General features: G+C 40.9%; 2 non-coding genes across 2 annotated transcripts; both read right to left on the bottom strand.

Annotated features, from left to right (window-relative positions):
* Positions 1-7,350: 7,350 nt before the first annotated feature.
* LOC120278329 lies at positions 7,351-7,457 on the bottom strand. The gene has a single exon (XR_005541665.1). It is a non-coding gene; the product is annotated as a small nucleolar RNA R71 (small nucleolar RNA).
* Positions 7,458-10,902: 3,445 nt separating this feature from the next.
* LOC120278328 lies at positions 10,903-11,009 on the bottom strand. Its single transcript, XR_005541664.1, has one exon. It is a non-coding gene; the product is annotated as a small nucleolar RNA R71 (small nucleolar RNA).
* Between the last annotated feature and the right edge of the window lie 225 nt (positions 11,010-11,234).

Genomic DNA, 11,234 nt, shown 5'->3' with positions numbered 1-11,234 from the left:
GAGAAAAGATGGAGAGAAGGATGAAAGATAAATCCCCAAATCAGTACAAGTTGCGGCTTTATAAAGGACTAGAATCGGGCAATCACACGGGCGTGTGGAATTTCCTCACGCCAGTGTGGATTTTTGGAAATCAGATTTTCTGCGGGCTTTGAACAATAACTACTGCAGTAAATTAAAACAATGATTTACTACAGTATCTGCTACAGTACTCCACAAAAATACTCACGAATCCACACTTTTCACTGACACAACATAAAACTAGCACTTGTCTATGCCGTAGATCGCATCGCTTCTTCAATAAAATGCCATATTGGTGAAGATCTTGCTAACATTGCACAAGTCAGAATACGTAAATGTGACTGCCTTTGTGCCCCTCAAAACCATGTAATTGCTTGAGTGCATATAGGTTGGCACACATTCACGTATCTTCGATCACAACTTGTGTCTTCATATTTGTTCACTCCAGGACTTCATCAACAAAGTATAATCGTAATCTACTTTGGCTTTTTATTTCATATTTGGCTCCACAACACTATATGCACAAAAGTACACAAAAACACATGCATTAGTGATAAAATTTGATAAAAGTAATGCTCTTCGCAAGAAAAGAATACTTCGTATTCTTAGTACACAAACACTTATCAAACGATAACTGCTACAGTAAATTGCTATAGGGATTTACTATAGTAATCTGCTACAATACCCCGCCTAAATATTCCCGAATACACACTTTTCATTTGAGGAACCATAAATGGGCACACGTCTATGTCGTAGATTGCATTGCTTCTTTAATCAAATGTCATATTGGTGAAGATCTTGCTAATATTGCACAAGTTAGAATACGCAAATGTGACTGTCTTTGTACCCTCCAAACCATGTTATTGCTTGAGTACATGGAGGTTGGCACACATTCACGTATCTTCGATTACAACTTGTGTCTTCACATTTGTTCACTCCAAGACTTCATCAACAAAGTACAATCACAATATACTTTGGCTTCTTTCTTTCATTATTTGGCTCCACAACCCTTCATGCGGGTGGTAGGGGGTAGCAAGGCGATGATGCACTCCATAGCGCTTCAACACTTTCTCAAGTTGAGTGTCACAAAAATGAATCCCTCGATCACTAATGATAATTCGTAGGATCCCAAATCGAGTGAACATCCTCTTTATAAATTTGACCATGGTCCTAGCATCATTAGTAGGTAAAGCTTGAGCCTCTACCCATTTTGAGACATAATCAACTGCAACTAGAATGTATTAACTACCGTTAGACTTTGGAAACGGGTCCCATAAAATCAATTCTACAAACATCAAATACCTCACAAAATTGAATTAGATTATGAGGCATTTCATCCCACCGCGATAGATTTCTGGCCCTTTGATAACTGTCGCATCGAAGAACAAACTAATATGCATCTTGGAATAAAGTCGGCTAATAAAATCTAGCAGCCAAAGCCTTTTCAGACATTCTACTTGAAGCATAATGCCCCTAACTGGCCCAAAGTGACAATGTGCAAGGATATTCCACCCTTCTTTCCTTGATACACATCTTCGAACTACATGATCTGCACAAATGCGGAACAAGTATAGATCATCCCAAAAATAATTCCTCAAGTCACTGAAGAACTTCTTCTTTTGCTGGAATGTGAGGCCCTACTTAAGTACTCTCCCTGACAAGTAGTTTGCAAAATCTCAGAACCATGGAGTTCCTTCTGATTCTGAACTCTAAACTACATACAAGTGTTCCTTGGGAAAGTAATCATTAATCTTTTTCTTAGCTGGCTATTGACCTTCACACCCCTCTAATCAATACAAATGGTCTGCAACCACATTTTTGGTTCCTCTCTTGTCTTTCATCTCCATATCGAACTCTTACAACAATAGGATCCAATAAATCAACCTCAGTTTTGCATCAGCCTTGTTCATAATATAGCAGAGCATCGAGTGATCGATAAACACAGTGACCCTAGATAAGATGAAATATGGTCGAAACTTGTCGAAAGCAAACACCACTGTGAACAACTCTTTTTTGGTGGTTGTATAGTTCTCTTGAGCACTCGTAAGAGTCTTGCTAGCATAATAGATCAGTTGGAATTACCTATCTTTCCACTGACCCAAAACTGCTCCAACAGCATACTTACTTATATCGCACATGAGCTCAAAGGGTTTGTTCCAATCAGGTATTGTCAAAATTGGTGCTTGCATTAGTTTCTCCTTTAACAAGTTGAAAGCTATCAGATAGTCATTCCCAAAATCAAATTGAACATCCTTTTCAAGGAGTTTAGTCAATGGTTGGGTGATTTTCGAAAAGTCCTTGATGAGCCTTCTGTAAAAATCTGCATGCCCCAAGAAACGACGAGCCCCTTTTTATAGTTGTAGGTGGATGAGCTTTTCTATGACTTTAATCTTTGGCTTATCCACCTCCATCCCCACTTGGGAAATCTTATGTCCAAGGACAATGCCTTATTGGACCATAAAGTGACACTTCTCCCAATTAAGAACAAGATTTGTCTCTTCACATCTCACTAACACTCTCTCCAAATTCCTTAAACAAATGTGAAAGGAATCTCTGTACACTAAGAAATCATCCATGAACACCTCCATGATGTCTTCTAAGAGATCGTCGAAGATGGCAGTCATGCAATGTTAGAATGTCGCAGTGTGTTACACAACCCGAAAGCCGTTCTTCTGTAAACAAAAGTACCATAAGGGCAAGTAAATGTTGTCTTCTCTTGATCTTCTGGAGCTATAGGAATTTGAAAATACCCCAATATACCATCAAGGAAACAATAAAACTTATGCCTGGCCAACCGCTCCAACATCTGATCAATAAATGGCAACAAAAAATGGTCCTTTCGAGTTGTATCATTTAGCCTTCTGTAGTCTATGTAGACACACCAGCCCATAACTGTCCTGGTTGGAATTAGTTCATTCTTTTCATTCTTCACAACCACCATTCCTCCCTTCTTCGGGACTATTTGAGTTGGGCTCATCCACGCACTGTCTAAGATGGGATAAATTATTACCGCATCTAGAAGTTTTACCACCTCTGCCTTGACAACTTCCTTCATGTTTGAGTTCAATCTTCTCTGAGGTTGAATCACCGACTTGTAGTTGTCCTCCATTAAAATCTTATGAGTGCAAAATGAGGAACTGATGCCTTTTATATCAGAGATCTTCCAAGCAATAGTAGATTTATGTGTTTTAACATGCTCACAAGCTTATCTTTCTGATCTGGAGAGAGATTTGAGTCTACAATCATCGGAAGCTTTGATTCTTCCATTAGAAAGCCATATTCCAATTGTGCCGGTAAAGTTTTCAGCTCTAACTTGGGCGGTTCCTCAATTGATTGTCGTAATCTTCTTTCCTTCAATGTGTCAATTTCCTCAAAATTGTCTGACCCTTGTTCAAGATCATTCTCTACCTCCTCTACTTGTACATGTGCATCTTAATGGTCTTCAATGATAACAACATCCTCTATCTCATAGATTTCCTACCCTAAAGTTGACACACCCATAAGAAAAGTTCTTGTCTTTTTCATGATAGGACGAATCAAACTGAGTAAGGACCCTCTCCAAACTTTCTTCTAAATGAATTCTCATAGAGGCAATTGCAAAATTTTGAAACTGATCAAGCACACTATCCAAATCGGAACTTTGATCCTGAATTCTATCAATGTAATCAACAACTGTTCCTTCTATGGGATGGTTAATGGTAAATTGCTCTTGTAGGGAAAACCTTCAAGTGGATTACACTACAAACAACTGAACTTTCTGTTCCTATATTTTCAACCATTCCCATGATTGTGTCAAATAATTCGTGTATTTTAATCATTTTTCCTAAAGTTTAAGAAAAAAACAAATTATAATGATGACAGAATAAGAGAATGTGGAATAGAATAAATGATGGATGGCTAAAATAGCAAAGTGCAAAATGTTTCCAAAATGCCTATTCCCCAGCAACGGGGCCAAAAACTTGACAATGTCCCTTGCGTGTGACCCGCAAGTGCACTAGTTTGTCGAAGTAATAAATTCCGAGGTGAGTGGGGTATCATATCCAAAGGGAATAGTGATCAGAAACACCAGGATTATTGTTTAACTATGATGAAGATGAATCAATGATAGTGTGAATAAAATTGATGTGAAAAGAAGTAAAAGAAATAAGAAAGATGACAAGTTCCCCTTGCGTATATCCCGCAAGTGCACGGGTTTGTCGAAGTAATAATTCTGGATGAGCAGGTATCGAATCCACAGTGAGTAGGGAATAAAAACACTTAATCCGCTTCTTAGCTATGTGAAAGATCAGTAGTGATAAGTGTGACAATGATTCAATTCTCAAAAGTAAAAACAATAGGTAAGAGAATGAGTAAAGGAGGAGGTAAGGCAATCGATAAAGATGGGGTACTCGGATAATGCTCCACTTAGGACAATTGTTTCAAGTGCAAGAACCCTTTATTATGCTTCCTAATCAATACAATGGTGAGTCATGGAAATCCTTAAATACATAGTCCCAAATCTAAGGTCAACTATGCCTAACTCTATACATGTCCTGGAGGAGAGATTAGATAACCTCTCAACCTCGCACTCGAATAGAGTTGTAATGAGCTCTAGGGATTCCAAGTGATAAATCTCTTCCTAATTATAGCCCTAACCCTTTGTTCTAGGTGGAAGGTCCCTAACCATGATTAAGCCCTAGATATTAAGATCACCTCAACGCTTCACTCTGTTGCACGCGCAACTAAGCCACAGCGGAGGGTCATCCCTTAGGTCATTTACTCTATTATGGCCGCAAATAACTCGAGGAACGGAGGCATAATCTATCACGCCGGAGGGGAAAGGGGACGTTCCTGTATCTCTTGACTCACCCTCTCAACCCTCTCCAACCTAGCTTTGTCTAACACTCGTGGTGTGTCACTCACTCACAAGGTTACCAACAAGAACTCTTAACCCTAGTGTCACTCTAGGGGAAATGTTCATACAATCAAGCATTCAAGGTTGGAACTCACAACAAACATCAATTAATTGAAAGCATAATAAAGAGATTAAATGAAACAAATACATCTTAGGGTTCACAAATACCCAAGTACCCACTAGGGGTTTAGCTCTACATGGAGCTAAGTACAATCAAAGAAATAGAATGTAAAAGCAATGAATCCATAGAGAAACCCCCTCGATAGTCATGTCGATGGTCTTGTGGAAAGTGTTTGATAAGTGTCTAAATGTAGATGTTTTCATGTATATATTATATTCACTTTGCATGTATTCTGTGAGGTTTGATGCCCGTTTTGCGCTTAATCGTCTATTATTTCCTTTGTAGGGCATAAGGAAGCCATGGAGAACAAGAAGATATCATTTGGGCAAAAAGAGAAGAAAATAGGAATTTCATACTACCTCCATACCATCCAGTATGGGGGCCGTATGCACTGTAGCAGCTGGATTGATTTGGAGTGTCTACCTAGATTTCCATACTACCCAGTATGGGGGCTGTATGCACCCCGTATGGATCACGAATCTAGGGTTTTTGGGTGCTATACGACCCCCATACGACCCATATGCCTCGGGAGGTATAAATACCAACTTTTAGGGTAGAAAAAGGACTTTTGGCTGGACCTTTTTCTTGTCCGACTTTGGGGAGATCACTTGGGAGATTTTGGGCAACCTTGGGAAGGAGAAGAAGGGCAAGGAAACTAGAAGATCATTCAAGCCTAAGGTCCAAGACTCTCAAAGCAAGAAGGCAACATCATTCAATGGGAGATTTACCATGATTTGAAGGAAGGAGACCCGTGGCTAGAGGAAGCGTCATTTGGCACTCCTTTGGCTGGGAAAGCGTCATTCGACACATTCTTCACCTTCTCCTTCACCATTTCATCTAGGGAGTGTCATTTCTGCTTTTGTTTCATGTTTTGTTTGTTTGTATTGATTGTTGTGGGATGATGACACACTAGACCCCCAAGGCCACCGGGTGTTGGTGAACCTTGGGGGTTTTATCATGTATGTTTGATGATAACTTGTTAATTCCATGCTTGGGTAATTTTGAGATTTATTCCATTTTTTCATGCTAAGTGATACACTAAGGAGAAATCCGTAGCTCTTTTATGAATGATGCATGTAGATGTAACTTGTTTGCATGTATTAGGTCATGAATGGATTAAAAGGGGATGCTTGTAGGTTTAATCGGGTGTTTGGTAGCCCTCCATGTAGGTTTAATCCAAAGAAGAGTAGGTTTAATCCCAAGTGATTTTTAATCGTACTCAATGCAATCGTAGGAATGTGGATTTGGAAGAAATTCCTGTCCATGTTCGTATGGGATTAGTGTTCAATCACCGAGAAATTGGGGTTGTTCTAATCTTGGAATCTCATGGTCCATTTTACCCTTGCATCTTTAGATCATCATCCATGTTGCATGATAACCCCTCAAGGGGATCCTCATCCATAGGCCTTTGCACCTCATTGATTTTCTTGCTTGCTTATTGCTTGTTCTCTCTAATTTGATCATAATTTCATTTTAGCTTTAATTACATTTAGTAGAGTAAAAATCCATCACTTGAGATCTTAGGCTAGCTCGGGAAGGAGTAATAGGAGATCCTTAGCCCCGTCGAATATGATCCTCGTGTCTTCACGCGAGGTATTACTTGCAGATCCCGTACACTTGTGGGGAAGCAATCAAGTTTTTGGCACCGTTGCTGGGGATCTTTAAGGAATTCTAGGAAACTTTTAGATTATTACTCTAGCCATTTCATTCTTTACTCATTTATTTTATTTATTGTTGTTATTTTTCTTTTCCTTTAATCTTAACTTTCTATCATCCTTCTTGGTTTTGCAAGGTACTGTGCATGACACGCTCAAATCTATCGACATTGATTACACCGGATAGTGAAATTGAAAGAACTTTGCATCGGTGATTGAGAGAAGTTGGTGAAGGTTCGGGTACACAAAACATTGAAATTGAGGATAGAGAGTCTTCAATCATGGCCAAAGAGCGTCGCACTCTATCCGAGTATGAAAGACCCTAATTCATGGGAGATGAGTTTAGTGTTCAAGCACTGACCGTGGCATCCAACAACTTTGAAATTAAAGTGAGTACAATTGGCATGGTCCAGAACTCGGTTCAATTCAATGGTCTCGCGAATGAAGATGCACATGACCATCTTTCCCAGTTCCTCCAAATTTACTATACATTCAAGATTAATGGGGTATCGGACGATGCGATCCGTTTGAGACTATTTCCGTTCAGCTTGAGAGATGGAGCTTATCATTGGCTTACATCTTTGTCTCCGGGATCTATTAAAACATGGAAGGATATGGTTGAGAAGTTCCTTGGGAGATACTTTCCGCCAAGCAAAGCGGCGAAGTTGAGGCAAGAAATTTCTGCCTTTAAGCAAGGAGAGTCCGAGACATTGTTTGAAGCCTATGAAAGATTCAAGGATCTCATTAGAAGGTGCCCCCACCATGGTTTTGCCTCATGGATGCAAGTACAAATAATTTATAATGGGCTGAATTATGCTACTCGCCAACTCATTGATGCCGCAGCGGGTGGTTCCCTTAGCAACAAGTATCCCGATGAGGCCGAGCAATTACTTGAGTCTATGGAAAGCAATGAATCACATTGGGCCTCAAGAGGATCTACACAAAAGACTGCTGGGCTTTACGAAGTCAGTAGCAATGATGCCTTGGCCGCAAAGGTTGATGTGTTGACTCGGAAGCTTGATCTTCTCATGGGCAGTAGTTCAAGGTCAGAGTCAGTGATGAATTGTAGCACTTGTGGTGGTGGGCATGATGCAGCCCAATGTCCAATTCCTAGCTCCTCAGTTGCGTCCATTGAGAATGTAGACTATATTGGAGGGCAACGAAGTCAAGGGAACCCGTATAGCTCAACATATAATCCTGGGTGGAAGAACCACCCAATTTTTTTATGGAACCAAGGCCAACAGCAACAAAGAGGTGCACCATCTCAAGGATCTCAATTCCAACAACCGGCCTTGGAGAGGAAGTTTTCTACTGAAGAGGTCCTTGCCAAGTTCATGCTTAGTACTAATGACAGGTTCAATAGCCTAACCAATAGCATGGATGCACAATTTGGCAAGGTGAATGCTCAGCTCACTCAACACGCCGAACAGTTCACTGAGATAGGTTCTATTTTGAGAAACCTCCAAGCTTCGGTGAAGTCACTTGAGGATCGAGTAGGGGAACTCACAAAGGCAAATTCTGAATGTCCCCTAGGGTGTCTTCCAAGTAACACGTAAGAAAATCCAAGGGAGAACTTAAAAGCCATTGCTCTTAGAAGCAGGAGGCAAGTGGAGACGAGGGTCGAAGTTGATCCAAGTGTCAAGAAAAACTAGGGTAGCCTCCGGGGAAGACCCTAAGCTAGTTGAAGGAAGTAGTGAAGACAAGAATCAAGGAAAATATGACAAGGCCCAACAACAAAGACAGTCAGAATCATCTGAATACAAGCCTCCAATCCCATATCCAACAAGATTAAAGCATGACAAGGAGGATATTCATTTCAGAAAATTCATCAACATCTACAAACAACTTCACTTGAACATCCCGATAGTTGAAGCGTTGACTCAAATGCCGAAATATGCCAAGTTCTTAAAAGAGCTCCTCATAAACAAGAGAAAGTTGGAGGAAGAGGGCACGGTTGCACTTACGAGGAATTGCTCGGCCATTCTAGAAAAGAAGCTCCCACAAAAGTTGAAAGATCCGGGAAGCTTCATTATCCCGTGCATGCTTGAAGGTGGAATCCAAGAAAATGCTCTAGCGGATTCGGGGGCTAGCATAAATGTCATGCCCTACACCATGTATTTGAAACTTGGCTTGGATGAGTTGAGGCCCACGAGGACGACCTTACAATTGGTGGATCGATCAACCAGAAAACCTCGTGGGATTGTTGAAGATGTAATTGTCTGAGTGGACAAATTCATTTTTCCATTGGATTTGTCATCATGGACATAGATGAAGACGTGGAGATACCACTGATTCTTGGACGACCATTCCTCAGCACCTCGGGTCCCTTGATTGACTTGAAAGGAGGAAAGTTAACGTTAAGAGTCGGAGAAGAGGAAGTGGTGCTATACGACCCCCATATGACCCCCATACGACCCGTATGCCTCGGGGGGTATAAATACCAACTTTTAGGCCAGAAAAAGTACTTTTGGCTGGACCTTTTCTTGGCCGACTTTGGGTAGATCACTTGGGAGATTTTGGGCGACCTTGAGAAGGAGAAGAAGGGCAAGGAAGCTAGAAGATCATTCAAGCCCAAGGTCCAAGACTCTCAAGGAAGAAGGCAACATCATTCAAGGGGAGATTTACCACGATTTGAAGGAAGGAGACCCGCGGCTAGAGGAAGCGTCATTTGGCACTCCTTTGGCTGGGAAAGCGTCATTCGACACATTCTTCACCTTCTCCTTCACCATTTCATCTAGGGAGTGTCATTTCTGCTTTTGTTTCATGTTTTGTTTGTTTGTATTGATTGTTGTGGGATGATGACACACTAGACCCCCAAGGCCACCGGGTGTTGGTGAACCTTGGCGGTTTTATCATGTATGTTTGATGATAACTTGTTAATTCCATGCTTGGGTAATTTTGAGATTTATTCCATTTTTTCATGCTAAGTGATACACTATGGAGAAATCCGTAGCTCTTTTATGAATGATGCATGTAGATGTAACTTGTTTGCATGTATTAGGTCATGAATGGATTAAAAGGGGATGCTTGTAGGTTTAATCGGGTGTTTGGTAGCCCTCCATGTAGGTTTAATCCGAAGAAGAGTAGGTTTAATCCCAAGTGATTTTTCCTCGTTCTCAATGCAATCGTAGGAATGTGGATTTGGAAGAAATTCATGTCCATGTTCGTATGGGATTAGTGTTCAATCACCGAGAAATTGGGGTTGTTCTAATCTTGGAATCTCATGGTCCATTTTACCCTTGCATCTTTAGATCATCATCCATGTTGCATGATAACCCCTCAAGGGGATCCTCATCCATAGGCCTTTGCACCTCATTGATTTTCTTGCTTGCTTATTGCTTGTTCTCTCTAATTTGATCATAATTCCGTTTTAGCTTTAATTACATTTAGTAGAGTAAAAATCCATCACTTGAGATCTTAGGCTAGCTCGGGAAGGAGTAATAGGAGATCCTTAGCCCCGTCGAATATGATCCTCGTGTCTTCACGCGAGGTATTACTTGCCGATCCCGTACACTTGTGGGGAAGCAATCAAGTTTTTGGCGCCGTTGCTGGGGATCTTTAAGGAATTCTAGGAAACTTTTAGATTATTACTCTAGCCATTTCATTCTTTACTCATTTTTTTTATTTATTGTTGTTATTTTTCTTTTCCTTTAATCTTAACTTTCTATCATCCTTCTTGGTTTTGCAAGGTACTGTGCATGACACGCTCAAATCTATCGACATTGATTACACCGGATAGTGAAATTGAAAGAACGTTGCATCGGTGATTGAGAGAAGTTGGTGAAGGTTCGGGTACACAAAACATTGAAATTGAGGATAGAGAGTCTTCAATCATGGCCGAAGAGCGTCGCACTCTATCCGAATATGAAAGACCCCAATTCATGGGAGATGAGTTTAGTGTTCAACCACCGACCGTGGCATCCAACAACTTTGAAATTAAAGTGAGTACAATCGGCATGGTCCAGAACTCGGTTCAATTCAATGGTCTCGCAAATGAAGATGCACATGACCATATTTCCCGGTTCCTCCAAATTTGCTCCACATTCAAGATTAATGGGGTATCGGACGATGCGATCCATTTGAGACTATTTCCGTTAAGCTTGAGAGACGGAGCTTATCATTGGCTTACATCTTTGTCTCCGGGATCTATTAAAACATGGAAGGATATGGTTGAGAAGTTCCTTGGGAGATACTTTCCGCCAAGCAAAGCGGCGAAGTTGAGGCAAGAAATTTCTGCCTTTAAGCAAGGAGAGTCCGAGACATTGTTTGAAGCCTATGAAAGATTCAAGGATCTCATTAGAAGGTGCCCCCACCATGGTTTTGCCTCATGGATGCAAGTACAAATAATTTATAATGGGCTGAATTATGCTACTCGCCAACTCATTGATGCCGCAGCGGGTGGTTCCCTTAGCAACAAGTATCCCGATGAGGCCGAGCAATTACTTGAGTCTATGGAAAGCAATGAATCACATTGGGCCTCAAGAGGATCTACACAAAAGACTGCTGGGCTTTACGAAGTCAGTAGCAATGATGCCTTGGCCGCAAA

Source organism: Dioscorea cayenensis, chromosome 15 (genome assembly GCF_009730915.1).
Source record: "Dioscorea cayenensis subsp. rotundata cultivar TDr96_F1 chromosome 15, TDr96_F1_v2_PseudoChromosome.rev07_lg8_w22 25.fasta, whole genome shotgun sequence".
NCBI lineage: Eukaryota > Viridiplantae > Streptophyta > Magnoliopsida > Dioscoreales > Dioscoreaceae > Dioscorea > Dioscorea cayenensis.
The sequence above is the reverse complement of the archived record's forward strand: the minus strand, read 5'-3'. Positions and strand labels throughout refer to the sequence as shown.